A 20336-nucleotide genomic window follows, 5' to 3' on the forward strand; every position below is an offset into this window, starting at 1 on the left:
TCTGAAGACTTAACAGCCATTGTCCTGGGGTTTCCCTCTAGTCTCACAGGCATCTTTGCCTAGGCAAAGAATGCTTGATTCTAATTGCTTCCTCTGGATTTTTTCTTCTTCTTCTTCTTTTTTTTTCCTTCTGGTTTCTTTAGCTGCCACTGCTATTTTCATTCATGCTATAAGGTATTGAAGCAATTTAGAAGGTCAAGAATTTGATATCCTCTGACGTTGGATAGTTTTGTCCTGGTCCTTATTAGTGATTGCAACTCATTGTCTTTTTTCTGGTTTAATTTCCTTATTGTAGGCACATACATCTTAGGAAGGGTTAAAATGCCCTTATTTTACTCTCACACTTGATTAATAATTTGGCTGGGTATAGAATTTTAGGTTGTAGGTAATTTTCTTTTAGAATTTTGAAGGCTTTGTTTTATAACATTCAGTGTTGCTTCCAAGAAGTCCATGGTTTTTTCTCCAACTGCATATTGTTCTCTGCTGTGCATGACCTGTTTTTATTATTCTGAAAGCTTCTAGAATATTTATCACAGAATTTTTATGATGATGTGTCTTGGAATGGATTTTATGCGTTGTTTATACTGGGACTTGAAGGACCCTTTCATTCTGGAGGCAAGTGTTTTTAAGTTTGGGCAAGTTATCTTGAATTCATTTTTAAAAAAGAATTTATTCCCCTGTTTGTTAGTTTTTTTCTAGTTCTCTTATTTGGAGATTTGCTGCCAGGGTACTATAGAGGTGGCATGTGTGAGGCTGAATGTTACAGGAATATGGACAAAATAGTTTGCTTTTCCTTACTTTTTTTTTTAATTTTAGAAACTTACTTATTTGAGAGAGTGAGTGCGCGTGCAAGGGGTGGGGGCAGAGGAACAGGGAAAGGGAGAGAGAGAATCCTAAGCAGACTCCCCGTTGAATTTGAATGTGGAGCCCTGCATATCATGACCTGAGCTGAAATCAAGAGTCAGACACTTTACTAACTGAGCCATCCAGGTGCCCTGCCTCACAGTCTTTTATGGTAAGTTGTCTTATGAATTATTTCCCTTGATATGTTACTTCTCTATTTTGTAAAAATTTGAGATCTCTTTGAGATTTGGGAAGGAGAGGAAATAGACCCATCTGCTTAATCTTTTTTTGAATAAATCTTTTTATGTACTCTTCACTCCTTACCTCTTTTCATGGCTAATTTATCCTGCAAGATGCGCAGCTCTTGAAAGCTTTCTCTGATTTCTCGGTGATATCACCTCACCTTCCACAAACTTTTGTAGAACACTTATTGTACCATGTTGTAATTAGTTTATTGCTTATCTTCATAATAAAAACAGGAGTTATCCTATTTTTACTGATATTTCAGTATAAAAATAGTATATCTTGAATGAAAACATGAACAAATATAGAAATGAAATAGATGATAGCAACAGTACAGTTTTGTCAGAATTCTGTTATTTCTTATTTTAATCCTATTTGATGATTAATGTTTGATAAATAAAAAAATTTCATGGAGATTTACTTTTAGTAAAATATTGATACTGTTACTGTCCTATGGTAATCAAATTAATGTCTTTATATTGAAGCTAAAGTACAAAATAGTCATGAGAGTTTCAATGTAAGAGAGCATCTTTCTTAATGCATTTGATTAAGAATTAAGCTATAAGATATCAAAAAAAACTAGTGAGGAGTTATATATTAAGGAGAGTACAACAGAATCATAGGAAAGACAAGAGTGGAAGGCAAACTCTTGTCTTTTTGGTTAATATAGCATTTTAATAATTCCAAATAATGAAACTGAAAATTCTAAGAGAACGGGATATATTTGTATTGTGAAAACTTTCCATTTCCCTAGACAAAAGGACAGCATCTGAATTAGCACGTGATTTTGTTAAAAGATCTTAGTCACTCTCTTGAATTCAAGTTTTGCCATCAGAATTACCTGTTGTCTCATTTTGAGAAATTTTCCTTTGATCATAATTTTGTTTTATTAATTTTAACTTAGTAGTAGGAAATAGTTTTAATTTATTTGAGCCATGACTCCTGTTTTCATTCAAGTTAAAATAAATCAGTCAGGAGCACCTTGGTGGCTCAGTTGGTTAAGCCTTCCACTCTGATTTTAGCTCAGGTCATGCTATTAGGGTCCTGGGATTGATTCCCGCTCGGTGGGGTGTCTGCTTGTTTCCATCTCCCTCTGTTCCCTACCCCCTTCTCAAGTAAATAAATCTTTAAAAAGAAAAGTAAATCAGGGATTCCTGGGTGGCACAGCGGTTTAGCGCCTGCCTTTGGCTCAGGGCGCGATCCTGGAGACCCGGGATCGAATCCCATGTCGGGCTCCCAGTGCGTGGAGCCTGCTTCTCCCTCTGCCTGTGTCTCTGCCTCTCTCTCACTGTGTGTCTATCATAAATAAAAAAAAAAAAAAAAAAAAAAAAAGGAAAAGTAAATCAATCAGGAAATATATATTCAGTATATAGAAGTCCCTGGTTATTATAAGGGAATAATACGTGTTCTAGGATATATATTATGCTATTATTATTATGTAATATATATTATGCTGTTAGCATATTCATGTGCTATTATAATGTCAGAAGTTAGGATTACACCAAAAAAGGTAGGTGCTGATTTTTTGGCTGTATGGCTGTATGTATCTTTTGCTTCATAAAGCATAGTTTGGCAAGCTTTGTATCCATGGATTTTTATTTAAATTCAATATTTGTGTTTTTAATAGTCATTTCAGGATAAAGTTAGAATTTTTTTCTTTCAAATTCACTAATTTTTTTCTATCTTGTGATTCATTTGCAGTTTTATGAAAATATTTTCTAAGGTGTGTTAGTTTCACACGTATACTGTCTCTACTTCCCATTTCCAGTTTCTCCTGTCTCCTTATCTTTTATTTTGTGTTCTACCTCATACGGTAGATGACATGGAACCCCAGTACACAAGAAATGTTATGAAAACTCAAGTACAAAAAGTCTTATGGAGGAAAAAAATGTAATTGTTATTGTGTAAACTTTTACAGTGGTGTCTAGAGCTAGAACTGCTTAACAGATGTGATTGCTTCATTGTTTCAAATTTATGCAATCAGAGTTGATTGGATTTGATCACACTGTAGTGGATTTATAAGATAAATTGCAATATTGCATGACATACTTCAGATAGAAAACATCAATATAAGTTGAATATGATTTCTTGTGTAAGATAACAAGCCAGTAATTCTTTAAATAAGATGGTTTCTACTTTGAGAGAATATTTATAAGTTTTTGTGAAAATTAACAGTGTCTTTTCTTCATGGTGACAAAAAAGTATATTAAACTTTTGTTTTAGTGTACAAATTTGATTGTAAATGAGAGGCATCTTGTTACTATTTAGCCATAGGTGACCTGTCACATTTCCAAAGGCCTGTAAAGAAATGAGGCTGACCTTAAAAGAAATTTGACTCTAGAAAATTTTAACGTTGGGGCAGCACGGGTGACTCAGCGGTTTAGCGCCTGCCTTCGGCGGAGGGTGAGATCCTGGAGACCTGGGATCGAGTCCCATGTTGGGCTCCATGCAGGGAGCCTGCTCCTCCCTCTGCCTGTGTCTCTGCCTCTCTCTCTCTCTCTCTCTCTCTCTCTCAATGATAAATAAAAAATAAAAATCTTAAAAAAAATTTTTTAACGCAAGATAAAAAGCTTGTCATTGTGGTACTGACTTCTTTAAAGATTTCATTAGATAAGTCTAAAGGCTTACTAGGAATTTCGCTCCCTCTCTCCCTCACTTCCTTTCTTAACAGGTAAAAGTTTAATATCTCACATAAACAAAGAAAATGAAAACATGTTCACTAATGAATGAAAGGTTCCCCCTAGGGCAGTTAGACCCAAGGAATGGGAGTCAGGTTCTCAGTCAAGCCTGTTTGTTCTAACAGTAAATGATAGAACCAGTTATTTAAAAGCCCCTGCTAAGATTTTTAACTTTACTTAGGGAGTCTACCTGGTGTAATCCCTCCATTCAGTTTTGAGATAAAAGCATAGGTCTCATGAGAACTTGCTTTGAAAATGTTACTAAGCCAAATCATTTGTGAAAAGAGGGTAGAATTTTTAGTTTCTTAAGTTGGAATTTAAAAGTTTTAAAATATGGGGACTAGTCAAACCAGTGATTTTTAAGAATGTAGGCTCTCATGTTTCAGGTAAGGATACTGTAAAATCTTTATAATTTTTTTCAGAAGAAAATTATTTACATCATGGCTTAGATTTAAGATACTTAAGAAATATTCCAAATATTTACAGAAGTACAGAGAAGAAATAGAACAGGCAACCTTGTATTTACCATGCAGAATTAGTATGTTAACATTTGCTGTATATATATTTTAAAAGCATTTTAAGCTCATTCCTTTCATAGAGATTAGTACCATCTTGAAATTGGTTTATAGCCTTTTTAGACTAATAGTACATTTATGTGTTCATCAACATTGAGTGTTTTTACTAACTGAAATATTCTATTAGAATATTTATGTGGTTTGCTATTTTAAAATCCTTTTTACCCAGCATTGTTTCTGAGCTGTTCCTTCTATTTTTACATCCAGTGTATTAAATTTTAACTGTTCCCTAATACTTCGTGATAGGACAATATCAGTAACACAGTTTTTGTATCTGTTTCCCATTTGATGGACATTTAAGAGCCAGGATACTTTGCACAGACTTTTTCCACAGATAATCATGTTGCTCTGCAGGGCTCAGTGTTTTCAGCACATGGGACAAATTGCTGTCAACTCTTAGAGCATTGTATCCAGTTTCTGGTATTATTCAGCACTCTCAGGCGGTTTGGTGCCGCTAGAGCTGTGCATTGCTTCATCCTTTCTTGCTGAAGTTCCTCTATGGCTAAAAGCCAATTGCAAAGAAGCCTGTGTACAATCTTCTTATGCTGCTCTTTTTTTAAAAAAAAAAAATTTTATTCATGAAAGACACAGAGAGAGAGGCACAGGCAGAGGGAGCAGGCTCCATGCAGGGAGCCCGACGTGGGACTCGAACCTGGGTCTCCAGGATCAGGCCCTGGGCTGAAGGTGGCGCTAAATCACTGAGCCACCCGGGCTGCCTTTATGCTGTTCTTCTTAAAAAACATTTTTATCCTTTCCCTACTCTGTATATAAAAACATAAAATATCTTCTTTTGTATTTTGTTTGAAAAGTATTTCTTTTGTTATATTTTCCACTCTTTACATCTTTGTTTTATTTTAACCTGTGGGAGGCTGGGACCCATGCTATTTGGGGGTTTATTTTTCTGTTGCAACAGTTGTACTGGGTCTGTGCATAAATAAGACATGGTTTTGCTTAATATAAACCATATGATTTTGTGCCCAGGTAATACTGAAAGTGATAGACTCTCATTTATGAATATTCTGGAATTTTCTTTTAGAGATTATTTGAAAATTTTGTAATCTAGGTTACGTTCTTTGGGCTCAAATTTCTATTACAATTTTCATTAGGCTTTATTTTAATGCACTGTACATTTTGGTAGAAGTCATGTATTTAAAAGTATACTTAAACATATATTAAACACTTAAGATTTAGATTGTGATGCACTCTAACCATTGAATAAAAAGCTGTCGTTTATGAAATTCTTGGACTGTGCCCAGCAGCTTGAAGCTGCCTCATACAAGGCCAGATATTAGAATATTAATGTTATTAACCCTTTCATTGAAAGTATTTCTTCTTGAAATAAAAAAGATGCAATAAATTATTAGGTGTGCATCATTTGTTGTGTATTAGTACTGTTTCAGAAAGCTGAGGGCAGCCCCGGTGGCTCAGCGGTTTAGCGCCACCTGCAGCCCGTGTGTGATCCTGGAGACCCAGGATCGAGTCCCACATCAGGCTTCCTACAGGGAGCCTGCTTCTCCCTCTGTGTCTCTGCCTCTCTCTTCGCTCTTGCTGAATGAATAAATAAATAAATCTTAAAAAAAAAAAAGAAAGCTGAAAAATGTTTATGCTGTATAATAAACAGATGCTGCTCTAACAATGCAATATATTATGTACCAAAAATGATCTCTGTTTTAATCATAGATGCTGATTTAATGAGACAAGACTAGTTGACATCAAAAATGGATTTAGGATATGATTTTTTTTCTGTGTTTTTTCTAAATAATTAATAGACACACCTTTTAACACCATTGTCAAAATTATTTTGGAGTATTTCTTTGATTTTTTTTAACATATATTTCCTTTTTTGAGTTCCTAGGAATACATAATTGTCTCATAAACTCATTCAAAATAGGAAAATAATTTGAAAGAAGGTGCCTCATCTTGCCCTATATATTCTTTTTTGTGTGAAAAAGAAACCTTGCATTGTTTTAAAGTTTCTACCTTTTTCTGAGGGAAGGCTATATTTTTTTTTTTCAAAATACCTTACAGGAGAGTTTTAGGGGAGACAACCAGTTAGTCCATGAATTGACTGTTATGAGATGGTGATGCTTGAGGTTTAAAGTCTTTTTGATGCAGTATGTTTAGGTTACTGTCCGTAGTCTCTGGAACCTTTCCTCATCTATGAGTGAATGAGCTTTTTGCTAGGCTCTACTTTCATTTCTGCTTCACTTGATTTTATTCCCTCAAACTCAACTGCAGTTGCTGACTTCGAGCTCTTAAATTCTTCTACATCTGGATTGTACATCTCCATTGACAAATTTGCCTTTGCATATGGTCAGATAATTCTATATTTGGAAAAATATTCCTATTGTGTATTTTATTCCATTGAACCTAGCAGAGTTAAATGTAGTTTGGATGCATAGGGAAGAATTAATGATTGGAAGATACAGAGTTGGTAAATTATTTATTCTGGCCCTGAGGAAGCTGAAAAGCTGAGTGAAAGACTAATAAATCATTTGTGGTAGTGCTGGTTGTCACTTCCAATTATTTTAGACGGTTTTGTGATAAACTGCAGCACCTGCTAGATATCCACACACCCTCCCTTGATGCTGGTGGTGCAGCTTGTTTAGTCGATTATCAGAGGCAAGTTTGTGTAAAGTTTATTTAGGTTGGGAAGGAAATTGCTCTTTTTAAGTCAATTTTGTTGCCTTTTCTCATTGTTTTGATTGCTATGAAAGGATTTGTGTGACATGGCAGGGAATCTGGAATGTACATACCACTTTAGCCAGGGGAGACTATCTTTATCTTTTGTTAAATTAAATACTTGAAGGATTGAGCTTCTTTGTTATTCCCAGACTAATTAAAAACTACTTCTACTGAGATGATTAGTATGCTAAAGATCAAATCATCTTTTTGATACCACACCATTTAATAGAGAACCACTGCTGCTGTTTGACCAGACCTTTTTTCATCATGCTTTGTTTTTAATGGCTGAGGCTTTGAAACCAGTAGCTCTGAAAGGTAGTGAGGTCCTTCTTTGCATTGGTTCTAAACTCAGTTGCTGAGATCCTTGGAGGCATAAAAGAACTTGAAAGCTTAGCCTAGACTGGCCTGGTTCTAACTGTAATGAAATAGGGCTCTCTAAATCTCCTCCGGAAAGAAACTGTGAACATCATATAATGTGCATGCTTGCAATTATGGTCAGTTCTTTTGTTTTCATCAGTTTAATAATTTTTTATTATTTTGTGCCCAGAGCACAAAAAGTTTAATACATCAGAATAACTTTGTTTTCATTGCAGTTTTCAGGTTTAATATAAAAATATGGGATATTTGAGAGGATTCTTATACTGTATATAAAGAAATAATCTTGATAACTGTCTTGTATTCATTCAGCCACATTTTTACTTATTTCTCCTCATAAACCTTTATTAAGCTCATGTGTACCTGCTCTGTGAGAATAACTATACTACTGTTAGTTATAACTAATTCTCTTAGAACTTTAGCTGGGGTATGTACTATTCTAAGCATTTTACATATATTAACTCATTTCAGTACTAGAAGGCATTTGTTTACTGTTCTTATCCTTATTTTACAGAGAGAATCCTTATGGAGTGATAGGGCCATAGTGATTTCATTTTTGCTTTGAAGTCTATACAAGGAGGGAAGTGTTTATGATAAATCTTATTCATTAATTAGGTTTAGAATTTCAGTCCAAATAGTGTAATAATAAATATCATTTATCAAGCATTTACATTTGTTTGATATATATTACTTTGCTTTTATTCCCTATATAATTAATCACTATTATATTCTTATGATGAAGAAATTGAAGCTTAAAGAGATTAAACCACTTGTCCCAGGTTAAGAAGCAGTTTAGGGGTTGAGGAGCTGGGATTTGAATCAAGATATGATTGCTTAAGAAAATATATATATGATTGCTTCTGCACTCAAAATAGGGGTTACAAATCCTAGTCCTGATAGTCTGTTGTTTGGTAATCAATAAAAAGTGGGGAAGAAAATAACTAGTGGGAACTCAGGCAACTGGAGAGCTTTTCCAAAGTGGGCTCAGTGTTTCTAGATCTAGTGGTGTGTTTTTTGTTTTTTGAGAGAAGTTAAAAATCTAGATCTTGGGATGCCTGGGTGGTTCATCAGTTAGTGTCTGACTCTTGATCTTAGTCCAAGTCTTGGTCTCAGGGATGTGAGTTCAAGCTCCATCCATGTTGGATGACTCCATGCTGGGCATGGAGCCTACATTAAAAAAAAAAAAAATTAAATCTACATCTTTTTATGTGAAATGTTCAGATTTTTAAATCTTGGTGTTTTATTCAGGATGAATTAAAAAAAAGTTATGGCTTTAAAAATTTAATAGAAAAATATTTTACTGTGTCCTTTTTTTTTTTAAAAAATTATTTATTTATTTATTCATAAGAGACACAGAGAAAGAGAGACACAGACAAAGAAGCAGGCTCCACGCAGGGAGCCCGATGTGGGACTCGATCCTGGCACTCTGGGATCATGCCCTGAGCCAAAGGAAGACGCTCAACCGCTGAGCCACCCAGGCATCCCTGTGTCCTTTTTATTATAAGAACAACATATACTCATTACAGAAAAATTGAAAAATAAAAAGCACACATGACCCCACCACCCAGAAATGACTAGTAAACCCCTTTCTTTTTTGAGGTTTTTTTTTTTTCCTTTTTTGCTTTGACTGGTTAGCATTTTATATTTGTCTTTTCTGTGATATTACTCATAGTTTAGTAGATTGGTTTCTAAAAGACATTATAATATTCCAGAGTTCAAATGCATACCCTTCACAAAGCTCTCATCCAGGGATGCCTGGGTGGCTCAGTGATTGAGCATCTGCCTTCTGGCTCAGGGCATGAACCCAGGAACCCTGGGATGGAGTCCCACACAAAGCTCTCATCCTGTTCCTGAAAGTAAATTTTCCTTCCTAACCTCCATGTGAGTATACCTCTATTATGATACCTTGTAGCTACTTAAATCTCACACAAACATCTGGAGGGTGAGTAATATATTTGTCATTATATTCTTACAACATTTACTGACGAATAAATGAAAATAGATGTTTAATTTGTCTCCTGAATCTACCAATTGAAACAGCAAAATGGCAGCAAATATATATATAATTTTTAAAATTCTAGTAGGGCTTTTGTGGAAATGTGATTATACTAAGAAATCAGTGAAGTTTATGGAGATAATAATTCTTCCTAGATCTAAAGATATACCTGGCCTTCTGTATCATAATTAATTAATAAAGATTTACTATGTTCAGATTTGCCAAGTAAATCTAATTTGAAGAGGGAATTTTGCTAAGTAAATATCTATTTACAATATTATAGTATTAAAGGACTGCAAAAGAAATACTTGTTGGAAAGTTTGTAATTAAATGGAGCACGGGAAACTTGAAACAAAAAATTTAGATATGGTGGATATGGTATGGTATTCTTTAGATAAAAGGTAATTCACAATTCTAGAGGTAATTAGGCCTTTAGGAGTCATCTTCTTATCAGTTAAGAAACTGAAATTTTGAGACATAAATAATTGGACTAGGGTCATGAGACTGCATTTTACCTAATGCTCATTACTGTGCTCAAATAAGTTTTGAATGAATAGATTAAAATGCCTTATGTGTAAGAAGTTGTTGAAAACTTCACCATGTGTCCTTTAGGAAAGCTATTACAAAAAAAAATACCATGAATGTATATTTTAGAAAACAGAATGTTGCTTTCCTTAAAAATATTTATGCTTTTAAGAGAAGAACTTAGAAGACATACTACTTTTTAAAGTATTTTGGCAATGTAAAGGAAGAAGAAATAGAGTAGGTTCTAGTCAGCTTTGTTTCTAGCAGCACTTTGACTATATTATTGGAAGGTATCCTTGGATAAGCTTTATGGAAACTTTTCAAGTTGGAAGAAGATTTCAGCTGGAGTGTCTAAAGGGTCACTTAAAAAAAAAAACTATATTAAAATAAAATGTGTCCAAGCTTTAAAGAAAAGATCTCAGAGTTTGCAGATGATCCTAAAATTGGAGCTAGAGGAAATAATGAGGAACAATGCAATCAGATTCAAAAAGATTTGGATTGTTTAGGTGATTGGGCCAGCAGATGGCAAATGCAGTTCAGTGTAGACAAATGTAAAATAATTATCTTAGGAACAAAGAACCAATCATACAGCACACTGATCAGGAAAAAATTTGTGGGTTATTGTAGGAAAACCATTGAAACAGTTAACCCGGTGCACAGCTGCAGCAAAAAAGGCAAGCAAGAAACCAAATTAGCAGACGGATAGAATATAAAGCAAGAGGCAATACTTATAGTGTATTAAGAAACTTGCTAGACCCCATCTAAATTACTCAGTCTAGTATTGGTTGCTAGATCCACGTTAGAATGAGTAAATTTTTGCCTTGGAAATAGACTAGAAATTGTAACAAGCAAATCTAATAATGTTAAGGAGATTTGAATTAATTTTTATGAACTTTGAATTTGTGAACTTTTATAGATTCGAGCAAGACATTGCATCAAAGTAAAGGCACTTCAGATCTACTATCATCACTTGATCTTAGTAGAAAGTGCGTATGGTTTCATCTGCGTAGGGCCTTACTTAACCCCCTTCTAGTTCAAGTAGGAGGCTGCACCTCACTTTTCTCAACTAAAGAAGCCTAAAGGCTGGCATGATGAGGTCCTTTTGCAGCTAGAGAGCTGTACCTGGGCACTGAGACAGACTGAGTATGAAATCTAAGAGCTGCCAATAGATGTTCATTCCTATCCTGTGATGCTGGTTACTGATGTAATAACATGTTGAAGGCTTCATTTTAGGCTGTGGGGGCAGAACTTTGTGATCTGCCTTCCTTGATTCCTTACTCTTCAACCTTGTCTCAGTTTTTTTGAGCTACCCAGTCTCAGCCAATAAATTCCTTTTTGACTTAGATAAAGCAGAATGTGTGTTGTTTATAATTCAGAGCCCTAACTGGTACAGTAGTAAGGTTTTGTTATTTTAGCTTTGGCCATTGTTTTTTTGGTTCTTCCATGTGTTTGCTTTGTTTGAAGTGGTGTCTTACTATAGATCATGTTTTGGATGAGAAGAAGAAAGCTAAAATGCAAAATCTGTTTCTCAATCTTTCTTATAGTTGAAAAGATGCAAGATGCAAGAAAAAATTATACCAATACTACCAGCATCAATAATTCTCTTGTAAAATTTAACGTTATCCATGCAACTGAATAGTGTCACTTTGTTAAAAATGGTGTTTCGTGTTCAAGCTGTTTGTAAAAAGGGTGCATATGCATATCTTTATGTATTTGTAGTATCTTTAAAAAGCATTTTCATGTTTTGTTTTGGAGGAAACAATGCATGGTTTTCTTAGTGTCTCATGAGTAAAAAGTTGTAGATCAGGATATACTGTCCAGTGTTTGTTTTTTTTATGTTATCGTTGATTAGTGAATATTTGTTGAATAAAATATTTTGAAGAATAACAACACTTGTGAATTAGAAATTGTGGATTATATTTTAAGTTTGTGATGAGTTGATTGGCTAATATTTAGAATTGATTCTTTTTTAAAAATAATTTGAATATTTTATTTAAATTCAATTTGCCAAAAAAATAAAAAAATTCAATTTGCCAACATATAGTTTAACACCCAGTGCTCACCTCATCATGTGTCCTCCTTATTGCCCATCACCCAGTTACCCCATCCCCCCATAAAATTGATTATCATACAAGCAATACTTTATGTAGTGTTTAGATTTTCCATTTATCCAATATGTTTGTTATATTGATTTGTATTTAAATTGTTCAGTATATGAATGCTTGAGGCACAGACACATGTAAAGTGAGGTAAAAAAGACTAGAAAGTTTCTTTTTTTGAAGCATGGTGTTCAGGGCTCTTCCTTGGAAAAATATTGAAGTAATCAAGAATTTGTCTTTGAGACTTCATCACTCTTCAATGTGAAATGGAACCCTCCCAATAGAAAGATTGTCCTTGAGTCCATTACTCATAAACCTATAGGTTGCCAGAACTCTCTTCCTCCCCTAAGACCTGTATGTATCGTGGAATTCATGGCATGCCTTGCCTTCCAAAGTAAATATTCCGTCCCCATAGTATTGATTATGGGTGGTGTTAGTTCAGTCCTACAGCTTTCTCCCCTATTTCAGACATCTGTATGAACTCTTTACCTTTGAAGAGATTATTGTTTTATGAAGAGGCTACTTAATGCTTTGACATTTTGGTTAATGTATCTCAGTGAAGGAAGGACCTCCATCCAGTGTTCATGGGAATGTTTTTGGTTTTGTTGTGCCTTTGGGGACTGCCTCTATTATATATATATGTCTGTATAATAAAATCATTATACTTGAAAAATTATCTTGAGTATGTGAATGTTAAGGGTAGTTGAGGTTTTACGTTCTAACCTTGAAATTATTTGAGATCTTTGTTTTTTTTCTGCCTCTTAGACATGTATAAAAGAGATGTCTGGGACATGGGGCTAGAGTACCTAGCAGATGATTACATACGATGGTTGCTATGCCAAATCTGCCTATCTGCAAGGTAATATAATGATCCTTTTAGGAGTAAATTAAGACCTGGTGCCCTGGGACGTCTGGGTGGCTCAGTGGTTGAGCATCTGCCTTCAGCTCAGGGCATGATCCCAGAGTTCTGGGATTAAGTCCCACATCAAGCTCCCTGCCTGGAGCCTGCTTCTCCCTCTGCCTGTGTCTCTGCCTCTCTTTCTCTGTGTCTCTCATAAATGAATAAATAAAATCTTAAAAAAAAAAAAAAAAAGACCCAGTGCCCTAAACCTTTGCGCTCATGGAGAAGTCTGTCTTCCTTGTCTGCATCACAGGTTCCTTTGTGTCATGAGATCTGCTGCTAGCCATTTCTGTTGATGCTTACAGTTGAGCTTTACTGACTGCTGTTAATGCTCTCACTGCCTCACAAGGGGACCTGATAACTCTTGGCTGTTCTATGTCTGGTCAGTTCCTGATTAAAAAAAATAAAAGACAGGGCTTGTATTAATCATGTCTTTCAAAGAGTGCACATTAGGTAGAGATGAGGTCTGTGTATTAATGCCTACTTCGTGTACTGCTCTGGATGCACAGCGGCTACTTTCTCCTTGCCCCAAACTTTTTTTTTCTTTACTTAATTGCTAGATTTGGAGTCCTTTCAGAAGGGCAGTGGCTGTAGATAGTTTAACTGTGTAGTGGGATTTTCAACATTTAGCTATTTAGCTCCTGTTGCCTGCCTGTATGCCTACCTCTTTCCCTCCTTCCTTCCATCTCTTCCTCTATTCCTTCTTCCTTTTTTTCTTTTTCTTTTTCTTTTTTTTTTTGGTAACAGTTTTGGTTATTTCTGTTTAAAGAAAATGGTCATATTAGAAAATTCTACATGAAAATGTAACTGGTCAGTTTATTCTAAAAATACTGGATTATTATATATTAGTAAGAAGGGATTAGATGTGTTTAAAGTTTTTTTAATATAAAAATGGAATATTACATATCTATTACTGTTTTTCATTTAATGGTATATATGGGCAGGAAAAATACATACCTCTTTTTTTTTAATATTTTTTTTTTATTTATTTATGATAGTCTCACAGAGAGAGAGAGAGAGAGAGGCAGAGACACAGGCAGAGGGAGAAGCAGGCTCCATGCACCGGGAGCCCGATGTGGGATTCGATCCCGGGTCTCCAGGATCACGCCCTGGGCCAAAGGCAGGCGCCAAACCGCTGCGCCACCCAGGGATCCCCTACATACCTCTTTTGTATCTAAGTCACCTCTTTTAATAGATGTACAACATTCTATTGTATGGATGTACCATAATTTAACCATTGATAACTAGATTTAACCATTGATAACTAGAAAAATTCATTAGAATTTTTCACTATTATATATGATACTGCATTTAAAATATTTTGGATAATGCTTATACACACACATACCCTATCAAAATAATGAGAGCTATATATATAAATTGCAGAAGTAGAATGATTGGATAAAAGGGTAATTTCATTTTTAAGGATTCTGATACTTACTGCCACAATTCATGTGTTTTACTCCCAGCACTGATTTTTGAGAGTCCCTTTTATTTTCATGTCAATAGCATGCACTATTGCTTAAGAAAACATTTTTGATAGTGTTATAGGTGAAAAGTGTATCTTAGTGTATATTTTGAATGTTATTGACCATTTGTATTTATTTTATAATTTTCTCCTAAAATATCATTTGCCTGCTATTCAGGTATTTAAATTATATATTAAGAAAATCGACACTTTTCTGGCATGTTGGTGGTATTTTTTTTTTTTTCCTGTATTTCATTCTGTGTTTCTAACTACTGAGTTGAAGTGTTGCTTTGTTGGGTTTTTGTTTCATTTTGTTTTATTTTTGGGCCTTTCAAATTTATTTAATCAAATATGTCTTTTTTACGTAATTTTTTTCATTTTTAGTATTTAAATTTTCCTTTATAATTTTTTAATTGATTTAAGATTTTTAAGTGTTAGTTTTGGGACATATATTTTTTATTTTCTGTTTATTGGTTTCGTAGTCATTGTGTGCACAAACATATGATCAAGAATGTAAGAAAGGAGCACTGAACTGCTGCCAACTGACTGTGACCTTGAGTCTCAGCTTCTATATCTGTAAAGTGAAGATACCAGTCTGGTACAGCGCAGTTCATTCAGTGCAGTTCATTCATTCTTCCCATGAACTACGGTAAGAAATAAAATTTAAATCATAACCTAGGACTGACATACATATATTCATATACAAATATATGTGTGTATACATATAGTGTGCGCGTTCCACTTTTTGTATGTCATACCATATCCTATCATGCAATGCCAGACTCTTAAAGAAAAAGAAACAAAATTGCTGTATGCAACTTTCTAAATTGCTTTGTTACTCACAAACGGGTATTACAGTTTGTGTAATACTGATCTAGTGAATTGGACACTCAAATGCCTTCTAGGGCTAACTAGCTAAATAGATGCAAATACCTTGCCAGTTTAGCAAATCAGAGACCTGGGTCCTATCTAAAGGCATTCAAATTAAAATAAAACTTGCTAGGTCAAAAAACATATTTTCAGGTGGAATTCAGACTGTTTATATGGGCCCCTCGCCTAGACCAGAGGAAAAAAAACAAAGACAAAATACAAGCTCATTATTCTGTCAGATTGCTATAAAATGTTTTAAACAAACAGAGCATGTTCAGGCAGTGGAACAGAGACCATACTTTGAGTATCACTGGTCTAGATGGTGGCTACTTTCCAGTACCTTTCTAATCTAGAATTCTATGGCTCTGTGACAACTTTTACAAGTAGAAATTAGGAGACAAAGTGGCCTCACTCAGTTTTCCTGATCTGATAATCCTGTGATAGCATCTGAGAAAGGGAAACACTACAGAGGACTATGCTAGGTATTTGAATTACTCTGGAGGATGATTAAAAGGGAAGGTGAACGTTTGTACTTTCCATGTCAAGCAAAAGTGATGACACAATATCCCAGTAATTGGATCTAAAAATGAAAGCTGCTGATGAATAACCAATGAAAAATTATATTGAAAAGTTCAGTGTCACTGAAAAAATACAGCAACATTTGTAGACCTACTGAACTGTGTGTGTGTGTGTGTGTGTCTATGTATATGCACACAAAATTATTTTTATGACATGATTTTCTAGTTTTGGGGGCAAGATATATACCTACAAGAGAGATTCTCTGATGTACAACCATTAAGGCTCACTTTGGTGACTTGGGTAATTGTAATGGAACCATGGAGCCATTAGGCTCCAGATGGAACTTTAATCTGGCTTCTGATTGAGCCAAGTGTCCTTGTAGAGTCTCTAAGCATCTGTTTTGGAAATATATCTGACATTATTCAAAATTTGTACAAATTAAGCCACCCTTGGGTTATAATTCAATTTTTCTTTATTGAGAAATGTATTGTAAACAGTTTTTTGCAATCAAGTAAAACTAGCCTGTACCCATTATTTATTTGCCTATTAACTGGCCATTTATATTTTGTGATTAAACTCTTAATGGATTTAAGAAAGCTTATATTGTACTTCTAAAATTGTAACTTGTTTATAAAATGTGAAGTTGTTTCCTAGTTTTAAATAGCTTTTACATAGGTACTTATTTTTGAAAGACTATTTAAAAATACCTAAAATTATGGTGCTTTCACCTTTGAATAACAGAAACCCCAAAAATCTGCCTTAGGACCAGAATGAAGTTTATTTTCTTCCATAACGAAGATTCCAGAGATAGAGAAGGCTCTAGGGCTTGGTCTTCAAACACTATATGAAAAAGGTACCAGCTTGGTTTGTCTGTCTGTCTTGGTTTGTCTTTAGACGGATTTCCTTCGTGATCACAGGATAGCTGCCATTCAGTAGCTGGAGCAACAAACATCCTTTCATTCCAGCAGGGAAAGAAAGCAAGAGTTTTTTTTTTTTGTCATTGGAGACTAAAAGTTATTTCAGTTTTATTGGCCTAGTTTAGATCCCATGTCCATACAGTTTTTGATGATTCTCCTATTTACAGAAACACAGAAATTAAAATTAGTGTGGGAACACGTACTGATTAAGTAGTTTTTTTAGTCCCTTTGGCTTGTTAGGTAGAAACTGGACAAATTGCTTTTCATATTGGGGGTAATAAGTATTATTGGTCCAGGTATATTGTAAGGAGATTGCATTACTAAATAAATGTTAGTGACATATTCTCAGGAAACTCCTATCTATATTATCACTACTATTTATCTCCTCCTCCAAAAAGAAGACAATATAGTTCTTTGGACTGGTCCTCAGCAGCTTGTCCTGCCATATGTATCTAAGTTAGTTAGTTTCTTTCCTTTTCTTTCCTTTTCTTTTCTTTTTCTTTCTTTCTTTCTTTCTTTCTTTTCTTTCTTCTTTCTTTCTTTCTTTCTTTCTTTCTTTCTTTCTTTTCTTTCTTTTCTTTCTTTTCTTTCTTTCTTTCTTTCTTTCTTTTCTTTCTTTCTTTCAATTGTAGCATAATGTATATATAGCGAAATTTTAAGTTTTAATAATTGAGGAAGAGTACTGGAAATGAAGAGTTATAAATTCATGACAGAAAGATCTTATTCTGTATTTCAGGTAGGAAAATACTGGTACATAAGAGAAAAAGTCCCTAAAGGAGTATTAGAGCAAATGTCAGTGTCAGGTTTGGATCGTCTTTCCCTAGATAATAGTGTTTGTGTGCAGATTTTCCAGGGTGTTTTTTTTTTTGTTTGTTTTGTTTTGTTTTGTTTTTTTGTTTTTTTTGGTCAGTTTGTCCACTGTTCTTAAATTTCTTTTCCTCCTTTGTGTGTCAGAAATGCATTACTGCAAATACCATTTATTTGGATTTTGTGATAAATTGACCAGAGATAGTTTTAAACATAACTAAACAATTTGATAAGCAGCTAATAGAATAAATAAGGAATCTGTTTACCTCTCTCAGGGCTTAAAAACGAGTCAAGGCATTCTAGATGTCTTCCTCTGTCCCTATGCCTCAAAGTCTCATTGATTTTTCCCCGATGTTTATCTCTGGAATCAGTTCTCCATATTCTAGTTTGGATCCTATTTGTCTCTTATTTGGACTTCTAATCTCTGTGCCAGAATATTCATATGATATAGATTGTTCTTCATTTTGCATTCTTTTTTTTTTAAATTTGATAGAATATCCTAGCATTTTTCCAAGTGAGCGCATAGATCCTCTCATTTTATTTTTAGAGCTTTATAGTATTCCAAATTAGGGATGCATAATGTATAATGTCAAAATGTCTTTCTTGATGTTACATATCATTGTATCCTTCTTGTTAAAAATTGCTCTCTCTGGGGGAGGGGATGGGTAAAAAAGGCAATGGGGATTAAGGAGTGCACTTGTCACGAGCACAAGATAATGTATGGAATTGTTGAATCACTGTACTGTACACCTGAAACTAATATTGCACTGTGGTTAAGTAAATGGAATTAAAATTTTAAAAAAAGGTGCACTCTTTTCTCCTATAATGAGTATTCTTAGCACAGGGAACATTCACTTCTCAGGGATGGGTAAATCTGTATTATGTGTGGGCATTTTAAAACTGTAAAATTTTGATATTCCTTGGTTGAGGATTTTTCTTACAGTAAGAACTACGGCTATTTTAGATATTAGAGATGACAAAAGGTCCCTCATGGTCTGACCTTCTTGCCATCTGCAGTCTCCTCATTTTGAACAGCTTGCCTTATCCTTGGCTGAAAATCTTGTTTCTTTTTCTTTCACTCCTTTATGTTGACGTGTGGTTTTTACTCTGTTTTAGGACCCTTTCTGTCTTGTCTTGTTCTTCCTGAAGTTTTGTCCCATGATATTTTCCCTTCTCCTAGTTTGTCACACTGCTAGTGAGCTGTTATTAAGAGCACCTGTCATTTCCTTTAAGCTCAGCTTCCCTCTACCTGCTTTTGAGCTGCTTGGGGACAATGTGATAGTATCATATGCATATTTTTAGCTTATTGGTAGTGTACATAGTAGTACACACAGTAAGAAATGAAATGTCTGATTACATGAATGAGCTATAGTGGAGGAACTGTAGAAATGTACTAAGTATATTTATGTTTTTGTACGAAGTAGCTGAACTTTCAGTAGTGACAGTTGACAAATGTTTTTTGTTAATAATTTGGACTTGAGGAAGGGCTTTACTCAAGTGTATGATAATGCGGGAAAGAAGATAAGCCTTGAGAGGTAAACTTTCAAATCTTCACAGGGAGGAAGAGAGCAGATATGCAGAGTCTCTGAAGAAGCAGAATGAGTGATGGGCTCTGCAAGCCTTGGCACTGCCTGATCAATGGTACTGATGCAGCTAAGGGCCAAATATGCCACGAGGGGTGTGGATGTATCGGTCTGCTCACACTGTAAAAGGAGAGGGCCAGAGGTTGAAGCTGCTAGTACTCATCACTGCATAATATGGAAGATTTTTAATATTCGGGTTTCTGCCCCTTTATAAAGACATAAATGCAGGGGGGTGTAGATGGATACCCTAGCCTTTCTTTGCAGGTGGAATAGTGATTAAGAGAAAGACTTCAGCAGACAGGGTTGAAATTATGCCTTCGTTACTTGCTAGCTGTGCATCCTTGGACGAGTTTCTCGACCTCTTTGTGCCACAATTTATATAGCTGTAAAATGGTGGTAATAGTAGTACCTACATCATAGAGTTGTGATGATATATGTAATACTCTTACAGCAGTTTCTGTTGTAAGTACTGTGTACTGGGTGGTGTTATGTCCTGAATACCTGGGTCTTCTGTCTCTTCTTATTCTAAAAAATCTGTACTTGTTCAGGTTATCTGACTTCCTGTTTAAGTTTGTCTACAAAGAGAATGTGCTAGATATGCCATTACATGGGTGGTGATCCTGTGACACACAAATGTCCTTTGTGTCTCTGAGTCATGATTCCATTCTTGAAATTGTTTCAGAATTCACTTTCTATCCAATGTGGCTGAAGGCCAGACCTAGGGCCTATTAAATCCTTATGGTAATGACTGCCTTTCCATGACATCTTTTGAGAGCCAGCCATCCTATTGTCCCCTGACAAGTCCACATCTCATCCCATCAGTGGTGTGGGCCCAGGTAATCAAACTGTCCACTTATTTCTGTATGTATTGTATGACCGACAGCTAATGACATATCCTGTTCATCCTTTTCTAGTGAAGAAATATATGAAAGCATATGAAATACATTCACACAAAATATGCTCATATTAAAAAAATATTTGATATGTGTTGGAATGAACTCCTTGAGTGTAGGATTTGGGTCTCTATTTCTGTTTTACTTTGTTTTGTGTTTGCAGGGCGGGTCTGAAATTGGTTCAGGCCTAAAAGATGTGTGTGCAACAGGAAAAGGAGTAATAAGAACAGGGTTTGTTTTTAAGACTGTTTAGGAAGTGGTTTTGGTTTTAAGGCAACATAATAAAACCTTTAGCTTTATTCTCTATGCCATGTTTCTCTCTATGTTCCAAGAGGGCTTCAGTGTTCATATTATTTTAG

General features: G+C 34.9%; 1 protein-coding gene across 7 annotated transcripts in view; it reads left to right on the forward strand.

Moving 5' to 3' along the window:
- TBC1D5 (TBC1 domain family member 5) overlaps nt 1-20336 on the forward strand; it is a 542853-nt gene that overhangs the window by 48897 nt on the left and 473620 nt on the right. The window lies entirely within an intron of this gene.

This window comes from Canis lupus, chromosome 23 (genome assembly GCF_011100685.1).
Source record: "Canis lupus familiaris isolate Mischka breed German Shepherd chromosome 23, alternate assembly UU_Cfam_GSD_1.0, whole genome shotgun sequence".
Taxonomy (NCBI): Eukaryota; Metazoa; Chordata; class Mammalia; order Carnivora; family Canidae; genus Canis; species Canis lupus.